We start from the raw sequence: 14,461 nt of genomic DNA, 5'->3' as shown, positions 1-14,461 counted from the left end.
GCATACTTAGGGTAAAACTGCAGTATTGTGGCATTAGACTCATTCATGAATTGAAGTAAATAATTAACATGTTAAGATCATGAAAGTTGCAAGAGATGAGTTATTAAGGTATTTTCAAAAGCCAGAAACATTTTGGCTTCTGGTCGTGCAGTATTTTGACAACCTGCTGTGCTTGTATTTATAATTAAATAATTTATATATTTAAATTAGGTAATTGATCATCCCATTGCAAAATTTCTAAATATCCAACCAGGGAATACGGATGCCTGCAAAGCAAATGACATATATGACAAAGATGCCTACTTGTGCATATCTACATGATAAGTTTATTGCATATTTTATATGAGATGAAACACAGTGGAAAATGAGCACATATGTGGTTAATAAACTACATACATGGTTTTAAATATGTTAAAAAATATAATTGTTAGGATAATTCAAGATAGGGTATTTTCTATAGTATATAAATATTATATACATACACATATCTCAAAACTTTTAAAATTGACTTTAGAGTAAATATTACATCGTTGCCAACACCTAAATTTAATACTGAAAACAATATAACCCCACTGAATACGCCCCTCCATGCCGAGATTATTGTGCTATTACAAATGAGACACTTGGCTTTTAGTTTGCTGAAGCAGTTATATGCAGGTACCTGAGATGCTTCATGTCCAAACAGGGAATTCTTAGGCACTTTGGAAGATTAGTTAATTAGAAAAAAGTGTGGTTTTGCATAAATGTTTGCACATGCATCTGTGTGCATTACCATAGAAGACATTATTCATAATAAGAATATTTATTTTACTGTGCAGCAGCAGGAGGAAATTATATTTTTAGGCATTTGAGAAAAAAGTGGCAAAGTGCTCTGGCTGAGGATACCTGAGTTTACGTATCTATTTCAGTGTACGGATCTTGTACCATAAATGAAACCGTAAATACGGGCGATGGCCTCTCTTCAGCACTTACAGAGAAACTTCACACTCTATAAACATTTCTTACATTGACGAGAGCTTGTCTAGCTCCCAAGACATATGTCAAACCCATACCTTTTTATGCAACACTCTTACCCTAAATCCCATGGAAATACTGAGTATGGACAGTAATAAATCTGTGGAAACAGACTGTAGAACAACTATTACCTCTAGTTTCCAAAGAAAAGTATTACAATAACTTTTCTTTTAAAAATAAATCAATTCCCTCTCTGGTTCCATAAAATTTTAGTTCACACTGGGACATGTGGACACCTGTTTATTTACAAAGCTTTCAGTCATGAAGACAAAGATTTAGAGAGTTGAGACAAGAATAAAATAAACTGGATGGCCTCCTTTTAAATCCAACTGTGACTTTCATCTTTGTCACAAAATAAGCACAACATTTGGCAAGATTGGAAGCCTCAACACCAGGCCAGTCCAAGTTGGCATGGAATCACCTTGACAGGCTCCCAGATCAGCAACAACTCTCAGCTCTGAAAAGGCTCCTTTTGCTAAATTTAACTTTCCCAGTGTAAAATGAATTAGCTGTTCCCGAGGAGAAGAAATGGCTTTAAGATGGAGGAGAGAGGGCATCAGGCTCCGTCAGCGCATCCAGGTATGTGAGTTCCCAAGACTGGTGAGAACAACCTGCACAAGAGAAACACAGTGTAAACACATTAGGATCCGCCTGCAAGTTTGGGAAGATAACTGATTTACTCTGCTTTGCTTTTCCTGTAGGACTGCATCATTTCCACTCTCTTTGGAGGCAATCGGGCCCAACAGAAAAAGTGGGAAAGATGGATAATTATGTTGTGTCTCTATGCAAGCAATCCGATGATGGGTCTCAGGGCTATTTTCAATGTTAGGTTTTATGATTGGAAGGAGCTCCAACTTTCTTCTGCCTAAATTAAATCTTTTCCTAGAATAGAACCCAAAGAAATACACGTAATAAAACAGTTGCAGTTCTGGCAGGGCTGAGTCATGCACACAGCAAGAACTTTGAAGTCAAGGATTATTTCCTCTTTATTTAGGTTCACGATTTGCACAGAGGGCTGTGTCTTTTCCCCTGTCACACAAAACATGTTGGTAAAACCCTGATGAGATGCTATAGCATAAGTGTGGTTATTTTAGGAATCATTTTGGCTCATGTCACTATAGAGTCAACCAGCTGTCAAGCAGCCTAAGAAAGTTACTTAAACTAAAGACTGTCTTAGTAAATTAAATATTGATGAAAAAGAGTCCTTAATCTCCGTCTGCCTCTGGACATACATTTGCTTAATTTCAGCTTAATTTACTTAAATTCTCAGTCCCTTTTTCTTTATTAGATAGTAGAAACAGAGAAGTTTATTATCCTGCCAGAGACAGAATTCTGTGCCACATGATGTAACTTGTTCCCCTTTTTTTGGACAAGTATGGCTCATTATATGCTCCTAGCTTTAATTTCCTTAATCAGTCTGTATGGATGGAAGCTCTCCCAGGCTTCATCTCTGTGTCAGTGCAGCATCAAGCACTGTTTGCTGCGTTGTAAGTGCTGTGGCGTTCTGCAGCGAACGTCTTATGTATTTTGCTGGCTGGTATTTTCTTCTTGTTCATTTTGCTCTTCAGAATGCAATAGGCAGAGAACCTTAGGAAGCATCTGCTCTACGTTGTTCACTTTACCAGTGAGGGAATCAGATCTCTATGATGCACAGAAACATATCCGCACTCACACTGCTCATCAGAAATGTCAAATCAGAAATCAGGGCTACCTGTTCCTGGTTTTGCTTTTTTTCTTTCTGATAAATATGTTCCCCGGGAGCTCCTAGGGCTTTTCCTGGAGTCCCTTTCTATTCTTTTTTTTTTTTTTTAAAGATTTTTATTTTATTTTATTTATTCATTCATGATAGACAGAGAGAGAGAGAGAAGCAGAGACACAGGCAAAGGGAGAAGCAGGCTCCATGCCAGGATCCGGACATGGGACTCCATCCCGGGACTCCAGGGTCGCGCCCTGAGCCAAAGGCAGGCGCCAAACCACTGAGCCACCCAGGGATCCCCGAGTCCCTTTCTATTCCTACATCAAAAAACAGAGGCCTGTCCTATTTATCACCCCTTGACCGTACATGAAACTTTCTGCTAGAAAGATGAAATGTTAAAAGATGCTAAACACCTACATAGGTATCCCCAGTCTCATTGCCTTGCAGAGTGACTTAGACACGGAATTTTTATTCTTATTTTTACTTTTTTTTTTGCATTTTTATATTTTTCAGTTTTTTAATTGAGAGGACTGCCCCCAAAGAAGAAAAGCAGATAAAAAACAGGAAGCATGGATGTTCAATGTTATAATTTTTAAGGAAACATTTAAGTTCATCTTAAAAGTTCATTTTTAATTTTCTTGGAAAAATTATTTTTCAAAAATTCAATTCATTTTAAAATCAAGAAGAAAAATCTGTTGGAAATACATAATAGAAATAAATATATTCCACTGGAAGTTTTCCTTCTAGAAGGATGTACTTCTCCCAAAGGACTGGGGGTTCCCTCGAGACTATGAAATGGTCTCGTCCTCATGCACATTATCTCCAGTTTTTGTATTCTTATGGGTGAGAAAGACACAAAGTCAACTCTTCATGCATATTGAATCCCAACTTTGTTAGCCTTCATGCCATAAAGTCACTAGATGGCAAGAGCCTCTCTACCTTGAACACTGGAGCCCCCAAAAGGCTTGGACACACAAATGAAGTGTGGGTTCTCGGCAGCGCCCTGTGCACACTCGCCAGCCGACTTCGAAGGCCTCCGGACTTCTGCCAGGGATGGGTGTGGGTAGTCGGCCGGGGCGATGAGGCCGCCGCAGGGTGCGACACGGCCGTGGACAGCCGCCGGACTGAAGTCACGTCAAGGTCTGTACACTATTTCTTTCATCCCTCAAAACCGTATGGGGCGTGCCCTCGAGCATCCTGAGTGTGAAGCCCAAGAACCCAGGAGGCCGATGCTCCGCTGGTCGGAAAAGCCCCTCGTGTGGGTTTGGACGGGCTGCGCTGATCTGACCCCACACATTAAACTGCCAGGCGGTGTACACATCTGTGAGTGTACACTGGGGTTTCTGACCCTAATATGCCTTCTTCCTCCTTTTCTCTTTAAGATTTTATTTACTTATGGGGGGGGGGGGCAAGAGTGGGGCAGTGGCAGGCAGAGCGAGGGGAGAAGCAGGCCCCCCGCGGAGCCGGGGCGGGACGTGAGGGGGACGCCCAACCGCTGCGCCCCGCCTTCAGAACTGATGCTCAACCCACCTGGAAGACACTGATCCTCGGCCTCGGCCTTGCCCTCAGAGGCCTTGGCTGGACCCTAGCGGGGTCTCCGGAGGGCTTGCGCATCCCGCTGCATCTTAGGGTCACTCCTGCAGCATCGCTCCTGGACCGAGCGCAGGGCAGGTGCGCAGGGATAAGAAGTACGAAAAAACTCAACGTAAGATCTAGAGGTAAGAGTATTCCTATTGTTTATGTGTTTCCTTTCGTGTGTCTTTTTATTTCTTGTTTTCTGAATTCTTCATTGTCTAAAAATAAGTGTCTCTTTCTCTCTCGCTCTTTCCTTCCCTCTGCTTCCCGCAGAGGCCACTTCCCGCGGGAGCCAACCGGGTGCGAGCGGCTTCGGCTTCGGCTTCGGCTTGGGCGGAGGCAGCCCGTGGTACCCGGGCCACGTGCCGTGTGTCGCCCAGGGGCCGTTAAACTGGGTAATTGTCTACGCGGAAGGGGTCGGCGCTAACAAGCGGAGCACAGTCTCTGTGTTCGATCCCTAAAGCGACGTGAGCCGTGCGGGGCTGAGGGTCAGCCTGGGAACCGCGCTCACCCACCGCAGCAAACGCTCAGCCCCGGGACCCACTTCGGAGTCAGACCCGCTGCAGTCGCCGCAGGGCGGGTTGGTGGGCGGTGGGCGGGGCCGGGGGCGGGGCGGGGCCGGGGGCGGGGCGGGGCCGGGGGCGGGGCGGGGCCGGGCGGTGGGCGGGGGGCCGGGGTGCCCGGGCCTCTGCGCGGTCAGTCCGGCTGAGCGCTCGCACACCGCGTGCCTGGGCTCCGGGATTCCCCCGGGGGCCCCGGCGTGTTCCGGGGCCCAGCCCTCTCGTTGGGGCGACGGGACGAGGACTTGGGGTCCTCGTTCCGAGCCCGCGCGGGCGAGAGGCCACCGAGGAGAGGCAGGCGGACCGCAGGCGGACGGGCGTCGGCGGGCTGCGGGCGGGCCTGGCGGGGTGAGGCCACGAGGGCGTCGGGAGCTGCCCCCGCCGTGAGCGCGGCCACGAGGTCCAGGACCCGGCTGCTCTCCGCCCTCCGTGAACGTGTCGGCCCCGGCGGGGCCGTGCCCTGGTGCTGCGGCCCGCGTGTCTCCGAAGCCAGACGGTCCGGGTGGCCGAGCTCTGCGACGCCTCATTGAAAAGAAGAGCAGGGATCCCCGGGTGGCGCAGCGGTTTGGCGCCTGCCTTTGGCCCGGGGCGCGATCCTGGAGACCCGGGATCGAATCCCACGTCAGGCTCCCGGTGCATGGAGCCTGCTTCTCCCTCTGTCTCTGCCTCTCTCTCTCTCTCTCTCTCTGTGATTATCATAAAAATAAAAAAAAAATAAAAAAATAAAAAAAGCAATTGGCTGGTCGACCGTAAAGAGAAGGACGTTTACGGTAATAAAAGAAAGAGGCTGCGATGGCAACGAACCCAAAATGATCATTTCGTAAGTGATGAAAACTGTGCGAATTTAGGTGGCTCTGGCGCCCTGGATGTCACATCTCATACGGTCACAAATTAGGAAAGAAATGAGGAAGAAAAGGGAAAGAAAACATTTGGAAACATAACTAGTGACAGGGACACTCTGCTTTGCCTTGGGACGGGGACTGTTTCAGATTTGAGGTTCTAAGGAAGAAAACTATTTTTGGAATGTAAGCATCCAAGCCCGGGGCCGCGCCGCCTGGGCAGGGGGAAGGCCGCGCTGCAGGCCTCGCGGCGAGGGGAGCAGCCTGGGCGCCCCCCAGATCCCTCAGGGGAAGGAACCACACCACCAAATACCAATCGAAAGGTCTCGAATAATTAGGACAACCTAAGCATCGTGCGGTGACTGATGCGAGGGAAACAGGAGCCTCATGTGCTCTTCAAGCAGAGGCACAAGCAGTTTGACTGCTTTGTTCCAAAGACAAACACGTACTTGGTACAAAGGATTTTTTTTTTTTTTTTAAGACTTATTTATGAGAGAGATTGAGAGAGAGAGGCAGAGACACAGGAGGAGGGAGAAGCAGGCTCCATGCAGGGAGCCCGACGCGGGACTCAATCCCGGGACTCCAGGATCGCCCTGGGCTAAAGACAGATGCTAAACCACTGAGCCACCCAGGGATCCCCCAAAAGACGTTTTTAAAAGCTAATGAGTACTTTTTTTTTTTTTTTTCTATTCCTAGGATAGTCGATTTTTTTCTGGATTTCGCTTTTCCCTTCAATGGAACTGATAGGAACCATTTATTCTCTATCCAGAAACTCCGAAATCAAAGAAATAAGAAAGAAGATTTTCTAAGTTTCTTGCTTCAAGTAGAGAAAAGCCACCAGAGAGAGGACATTCTCAGTGTAATTTCCCATGAATATTTTTTATAAGAACATAACTATATTCTTCTTAGTAATTTCTACTTGGGCTTTTGAGTTGGAGTAGCAATAGGCAAATATTCACGTTTTCGTTTAAGAGAACAAAACTTGCCTTTCAAAGTATAGTGTCCAGAAACCCAGACTCTGTATGGGATCCCATACTGATTGCACTGGTTTCTCTCTCTCTGTTCCATGCGGTCGCTTGGGATCCTGAAGCTCCCAACTATGTCTTTTCTATACCTAGAAAAATAATCTAAGTCTGCTAACCAAAGTGGAAAATTAGGTATAACACTTGGCAGGCTTTCCAGCCCCCGCAGGTCGGAGCCTACTGAAGTAGCCCTGCCTGTATGAGACTCTTTAGAACATTTAGCCATTTTCTTTTCCTTTTTAAAGCCGTTGACATTTGTAACATTGAGACACACTACCTATCAGCAATGTAAATGTAAAGAATGAATGCCCATTACGGTATTTCCTCTTAATAATGTACTTCTTTAACCAGATCCCAAAGTTGTAATAGCTTCCTGCAATAAGTGATATCATTTGCATCAAGAATAAAAATCACAGGATCCCTGGGTGGCTCAGTGGTTTGGCGCCTGCCTTCGGCCCAGGGCCTGATCCTGGAGACCCGGGATCGAGTTCCGCATCGGGCTCCCTGTGTGGAGCCTGCTTCTCCCTCTGCCTGTGTCTCTGCCTCTCTCTGTGTCTCTCATGAATAAATAAATAAAATCTTCAGAAAAAAAATCTACTTTTCCCCTACATTTATAAAATAAATAAAAATTAAATAAAATAGAAAATCACTGAAACTGGCATATTTTTTCTAAACTCAGATTTTGATCTAACACAATGCTTTTGTCAAACAGCACTAAATACATAGCGTTTACAATCACAATGTACTTTACCTCAAGCTTTTGCCGTGAAGCAAAAATCAACTGATCACAATGTGAAATTAATTCTGGTTCATCAAAGTCATAGTGGAGGAAATATTGTATTTGCCCATGTAGTTTTCTTGCCTTGAATACTTATAAGCAATTATAACTGAGATCTAAGCTCATTTGACTGATGAAGCATGGCACACAGTGGAGACAGTGCTAAATATCAAGTATATCATTCTTCTTCCTGAGATGCACCATATTTAGAGCAATTTCTTTTTCTCTTTTAAAGCAATACTTGGATTCCCAAATCATTTGAGTTTCCTTTCAGGCCCAAAAAGCCGCGTTGTTTAGTACATGAATAGGGAAACATTGTCAGTACTGTCAAAAAAATCAGTGCCTCATCCTAAATTCATTCAGTTTTCAGGAAGTTTACTCTCCATCCCTATTCCCTCTCATTAAGAGCAATATATTTAACAATGCCCATCTGTGAAAGACAGTCTTCAGTTTTACAATCTTGCTCAAGCCATTAGCTATTAAAATCTATCAGTAATCCTTTCTTTCAGGAGATTTCAAAGAACAAATTTTCTGATATTCCTCTTCAGCTTATTTTCCTTTAGAATCTTCCTCTTGTATAATGTCAAGTATGAATGTAAGAAAATGAAGGAGATAGAACCTTGAGAAAAAGGGGATAATATGAAAGAATGATGTCTCAATCGATGACAAAAAAAAAAAAATCACTGAAAAAAAAAAGAGCAACCAAAAAAATAGATGAGAGTTTTTTAAATTGATAACATGAAAAAGTCTAAGAGGTAAGGAATTCAGGAGTGGCTAAATCCAGAAGCACAAATACCGTGTCTAGTGTTCATGCTTAACTAGCTCTATGTTTCTCTGTGATACTCTGATTCTAGGCCAGCTCGAAAGCCTACTGTATGAGAGTATCCTTTCAGGCTTGATATATTTACTTCTCTTTTGATCATGGCAACTGAGTCCCTTTCCAGGAGTTGTGCCCAGCTGAAGAGATCCACCTTCTCGAGGACATGGTCTCTCCCTGGAGGCAGCCTACGTCCAATGACTCCCAACAGGGAATACAAAGTCCCTGGCTTCTTGCCTGGAGTGACCCTTTCTAAAGAGCCATCGAATTCTAGAGCTCTGGAAGACCAATTGAGGCATTGTGACTCATCTCAACTCAATCCTCCCTCTGCCTGATTCTACTTCCTTTACTCTCTGCTATGGTCTGACTGTTGGTGTCCCCCCCAAATTCACATGCTGAAATCCTAGCTCCTAAGGTGATGGTATTAGCATAAGGCCTTTGGGAGGTGATTAGATCATAGAAATGGAGCCCTCATGAATGGGGTTAGTGGCCTAATGAAAGAGGCCAGAGAAAGCCCTCTTGCTCTCTCGCACTATGTGAGAGCACAGCAAAAAAGATGTCATCTATGAATCAGGAAGCGAGCTGTAGCCTGACACCAAATCTGCAAGACTGGATTTCCCAGTCTCTAGGACTGTGAGAAATTAATTTCTGTTGTTCAGAAGTCACCCGGACTCTGATTGCCTTGTTATACCACACTGAACCAACTGAAGCACTCCCTTTCCTTAGATGACCTGGAAGGTATCCTCCAGGAAACTTCCCTGCTCAAAGTCTGTTTCCCTTGGGGCAGCCCCGGTGGCTCAGCAGTTAAGTGCAGCCTTTGGCCCGGGGTGTGACCCTGGAGACCCGGGATCAAGTCCCACATCGGGCTCCCTGCATGGAGCCTGCTTCTCCCTCTGCCTGTGGCTCTGCCTCTCTCTGTCTCTGTGTCTCTCATGAATAAATAAATAAAATCCTTAAAAAAAAAAAAGTCTGTTTCCCAGGTAACCCAACCTGGGACACAGTTCCAGAGTTTTGTCCTCTTAACTCCAACTTCAGCAGAAAGGTAGCTTTGCTTCCGTATTCAAATAAAGCCAAGGAAGTGGTGCCCGTTATCCTGGCCCATTGGAAGGCCAGTCACTTGGGACGGCAGAATGACAGGACCAACCAAACCATGTGTTCTCTTCTCAAGCTGCCGCCCGCGGAGGATGGTTAGACAACCCCACCCAAAAGTATGAACTGAGAGTGAGAGAAGGATAATTCCCCAGAAGAAAATTGATGTTACTCACCAGAAGATGAAATGGTGTGGAAGGAAACAAGCATAAAACACAACATCCATACACGACTAACAAGGTGTACATTTATTTTTAATAATTCTAATTTAAACATATTTTGTTATTTTACTCTTACATTAAAATAATGAAATAAAAGATAACAATAGCTAACAATTGAGTCTTTACCAAGTGCTAGCTACTCTGCTATATACTTCTATATACTTTTGATTTATTGACACATTTTTTTAAAGATTTTATTTATTCATTCATGACAGACACACACACAGAGAAAGAGAGAGAGAGAGAGAGAGGCAGAGACCCAGGCAGAGGGAGAAGTAGGCTCCCTGCATGGAGCCCAATGCAAGACTCGATCCCACGGACCTGGGACCACACCCTGGGCCGAAAGCAGGCGCTAAAGCTCTGAGCCACTCAGGTGTCCCAACACATTTTATTTTAACAATGATTCTACCAGCTGGAGACTAAAATTCCCACTTTATAGATAAGTAAACTGAGGCTTAGTGAGGTTAAATTGCCAGAATTACATAATTTAATATTCTTTCACTACTCCTTACTTGTCTCTATTACTAAATTTAGTTCTACAACTAAATTAAATTTCTTCATAAACATGCATGGGGTTCTGTGGTGGTTTATATTATCTTTACCTGAATCACCTTATCTCCTTGTCTGACATATTTTATAGAAGCTTTACATAATATTTCCATCCCACTGAACTCAAATGTACATGTGATTTGGGCAGTGAAATTTGGAGCGTCACTCCTGGGAAGGAACTTGACATCTAGCACATGGCTTGCTATGTAATTTTTATCTATTTGCCACAATACCACCAACCAATATCCAAGAGAGAGGCTGTGCCATCAGCCCGTGTTTCAGGATGAAGATGCCGTCTAGCAGAGCCAGAAAGAGATATTTGGTATTATTAAGAAACAAACATTTATTCATAGTTTTGGAATCAAAGAGACAGTAATAAATATTGTGCGTTTTCTGGAAAGACCCCTCTGTATAACTTCCTTGTGAACTCCTGGGAATAGGTAAGATTGGTGAGATATTGGAAAATATGATCCAGAACAGGCAGTTGTCCAATTTCTCAAAAGGTAAATTCATATAAGTATATGATAATGAATCTGACATAATTAAAAGGTCTTACTAACACTTAGAAAAGTAACATTAGCGTTATGAACCACAGTAGACTCTTTAAGAACACATGGCTCTAAAATAAATTTATTCTGTTTTTTTCATGTTATTGGACTGACTGATCAAGGTAACACGATGCATGTACTATATTTGAATTTTGCATCAATATTATACAAAAACATGGATGCCCTTTATCTAAGTGTAAATAATTTTAATATCTGTTTTCATCCTGTAAAACAGATACTGCCCTTGTTATAGATGAGCACACCGAACCTCAGAGAAATCAAATAAATTTCCCAATTTCACACAGTGGATGATTTGGTTTGAAACCAAGACAGACAAGATGGAAAATAAATGCTTGCTTAATATAGTGTAGGTAAGTAAATTCATAGATGACAGAAAACTTTACCCTTAAAGTGTCAAGTAAGCTGAACTAAGATTTATTTGGTCTGAGAACATAGTCTTTTTAGCAAAGCAAAAAATAACAAAATTTCTTTTCAATGTATATTCTGTTTTGTGACATGATTTAGAAATAGAAATTGTATATTCTCTACATGTGTTACCATATCTGTATTGTATAGAAAATATGACTAATCTCTCCCTCCAAACACATAGAATATCGTTTTTTTTTTTAAAAAAAAGCTAAATATACCAGAATTACATGGACTCTTCTGCACTAATTAACAAGGTCATGTAGATCATTTGTTGTCCCTGATAGAGAGGAGAATTTCTGGATTTCTCTGAAACTTACTCCTTGTCAGGTGACAGAAAGTGACATACTTTTTAAGCAGTCTTTCTTCACAAATCCCCCATGTGTGTCAGAGAATCTGTTATTCTGCTGATACCTTAGAAGTAGAAGGTGTCTGGTTTCTCTTTTTCTTCACTTCTTTTCACTCCATCAGATTAAATATCCCTTAGCTTGTCAATACTTTTTTGACAATATCCTTCAAATTTGACCATTCCTCTCTACATATATTACAGAGTCCCTACTTATTCCAGAAGAAGCAAACTAGCTGGAGAAAACAACTCAAATATCTCTGTAGCTTAACAACATAGAAGTTTATTTCTTGGTCATATCATTGTCTAATAAAGATTGGGTGTCTCTTCTGGAAAGTTTTCCTTTAAGGGTAAATATGAGGAATGAGGTTTATATAATGTATGTCTCTTTTATCTAGATATCTTCAAAAACTGCCATATGGATGGGACAGAGAAAAAGTAGATAACCAATAAGACATTTTATGATTAAGGCTAAAAATGATGTCTTCACTTATGCCAAATAGTCCACTGCTCAGAAATCTGTCAAAAAAGTCCAAAAATAATTGATAGTTGGCCTGGGAAATTACAGCTGATGATGACATTACCTTGGCCTCACTACCCCTAGAAATATTTACTGCTTCCAGCATTACTATGGTGCTATTCTTGTTGGTTTTATTTTTTAATTGACCACCCATCTTTATAGAGATATTTCATAGTAATTTATTTCCTCATTCAAACATGTCATCTGGTTATCTATTATCTGTTTATGGAGTATATGCAATAAAGCATATTTGTTGACTTTAACTGTTATACCCAATTATAGACAATTGAACTTAATGCATATCTATATTACTTCATTACTTAACTGCCATTATAAATATAAATATATGCAATACATAAGGGAAGTAGTTGAAAGTATGTATAATTTTTTAGAAGAGGTGGTAAAAATACTTAGAATTGTTTCAGGAACAAGTGTGCCCATATTTGAGTCAGTATTCAGAGAGATCAATATTAAAATCATCCAAAGTACCACAAGTGCTTGTTTTGGATTTTCTGAATATTTTCATACCAAGGAAAGACTTATGCAAATAGACTGAGTAGGATGCTGCCTGCACAGTTTGATTTAAGATGTGAATGACTCCTCTATCTACCAAATTATCCTTCTATCTAAAATGACTAATTCTCACCACTGAAGTCTTTGTATTGAAATAAGATTTTGTTTTCCAAAATAATCTTTTTTCTTTGGAAAGTTTTGTGCTGGAATTCATTACCATTCAAGTTTAAATTAGCGTGATACCTAAGAACCTCGCCCAGAGGTGTGCGGGGAGGGGATGTGAAAAGTACAGAGAACTGAAGGGACGTCCAGGAATGGGGCCATCCTGTGAGACTCCAGACATTCTGGCCGTAGAGCATCACACTTGGTTTAGGGGAACAGAAAGTGAAGATGTGAATGCAAAGAGACGTTTCACTTAATTCAAAGTTTTTTGATGCACCTGAGATTGGTGATGTGTGTGTTAAATGAATGGTGCATTGATATTTTCCTTTATTTTGTACGAAGATTTTCATTTTCCTAGAAAAAGATGTGCATACAACACCCACGCAGCAAGAATGCCAGCTGTTAGGGTGCCGGCCTGGCTTTCTGAGAAAAGGGAGGTCGCGACAAGGATCCCAGTGCAGGGGTCAGGTCCCCAGTGCAGGGGTCAGGTCCCCAGTGCAACGGTCAGGTCCCCAGTGCAGCGGTCGGGTTCCCAGTGCAGGGGTCGGGTCCCGATCTGCTGACTCCGTCTCCGTTAAGTCTCTCACTGGGTCAAAGCCGGCTGCTTCGCTGAGTCATGGCATTGCCAGGGGGGCTGGGGGCTGTGACGTGTCCGGCATCGCAACCACAGCGCCTGCAGCTGCCACCAACCCCCTCAGCGGCCGCCGGGGAGGACGTGCCCGTCCTGGCTTGGGAAGGTGACGAAAAGGGTGAGCTGGGAAAATAAGGTGACTGTGTGGCAGCCACGGCTTTTCAACCCAAGTTAGAGTGGGGTTGGTAGCTGGGGCCACGCAGGGCAAAAAACTGTTGGGCAACAATCTTGGGTGGATTTCTTCCATTTCTCCCCCCTTTTGGCCTTTGGAGCAAAGGCGCGTTGACTCATAAGCATGCCTTGGAAGCTAAGGTCTCCCTGAGGGCAGGGACTCCAGGGTATTCCAAGGTGGTAAGTTGCCTCCCCCCCACCCCCCTCCCCCCAGGGATATTTCATTACCTTCCAAGGTAAGGAGTAATCCATTATTTTGGAGGGGAGGATGGGCGGATATGCCAGCAGACATCTAAGAGCATCCTCTATTCTAATTGTGGAGCTGTGGTTTTCTTGTCCTTATTGTTTTGCTTTTTTGTCTGAGGTGCAACCTCTTGCATGTGCCCTTAAAGCACCTGGCCCTCCTTGAATTGCCCTGTGGGAATGGGGGCAGGAGGAACTGATGCAAGTATTGCGCTGGCTGCAGCTTTTCTGCTGTGAATAATAAACTGTCTGTGTCTTTGACCTAGAACATGTGCATATGAACCTATAACAGGCTTGCTTATTAGTTTGCAATCAGAGTAAAATCTTAGACCCTTAACAGTTCCTAACTCAACAAGAACAAGGGAAGCAACAAAAGCCTTAGGGAATCAGGGCCGATGTATAAACCCAGACCAATACAATTTATGATGCTATATTAAGAAATAGCACACTATAATTAATTTTTAAAAAAATAATTGACTTTACACACTAACTTGATAATTTTTATAATCATTTTGTATTCATTTGGGTCTTTCCTCCATGATTCCATCTTCTGTTATTTCCTTATCTTTCCTTTTTAGCAAATATTTACTTTCTAAAAATTTTTCAAGTTTTTATTTAAATCTAGTTAGTTAACGTATAACATTAGTTTCAGGCATAGAGTCCAGTGATTCGTCACTTACCCACAACACCCAGTGCTCGTCACAGGGGCCCTCCTTAATGCCCATCCCCCATATAGCCATC

The 14,461-nt window shown here is 42.9% G+C and overlaps 2 long non-coding RNA genes across 2 annotated transcripts; one reads left to right on the top strand and one right to left on the bottom strand.

The window, feature by feature from the left end:
* Positions 1 to 400: 400 nt before the first annotated feature.
* Positions 401 to 8,588, bottom strand: LOC111093784. Its single transcript, XR_005383010.1, has 2 exons — positions 7,458 to 8,588; positions 401 to 1,625 (listed from the first exon to the last, which is right to left on the bottom strand). It is a non-coding gene; the product is annotated as an uncharacterized LOC111093784 (long non-coding RNA).
* A 50-nt stretch (positions 8,589 to 8,638) lies between these two features.
* Positions 8,639 to 11,065, top strand: LOC119867278. Its single transcript, XR_005383011.1, has 3 exons — positions 8,639 to 8,716; positions 9,470 to 9,630; positions 10,944 to 11,065. It is a non-coding gene; the product is annotated as an uncharacterized LOC119867278 (long non-coding RNA).
* The last annotated feature ends 3,396 nt before the right edge of the window (positions 11,066 to 14,461 follow it).

Source organism: Canis lupus, chromosome 33, assembly GCF_011100685.1.
Source record: "Canis lupus familiaris isolate Mischka breed German Shepherd chromosome 33, alternate assembly UU_Cfam_GSD_1.0, whole genome shotgun sequence".
NCBI classification, from domain to species: domain Eukaryota; kingdom Metazoa; phylum Chordata; class Mammalia; order Carnivora; family Canidae; genus Canis; species Canis lupus.
The sequence above is the reverse complement of the archived record's forward strand: the minus strand, read 5'-3'. Positions and strand labels throughout refer to the sequence as shown.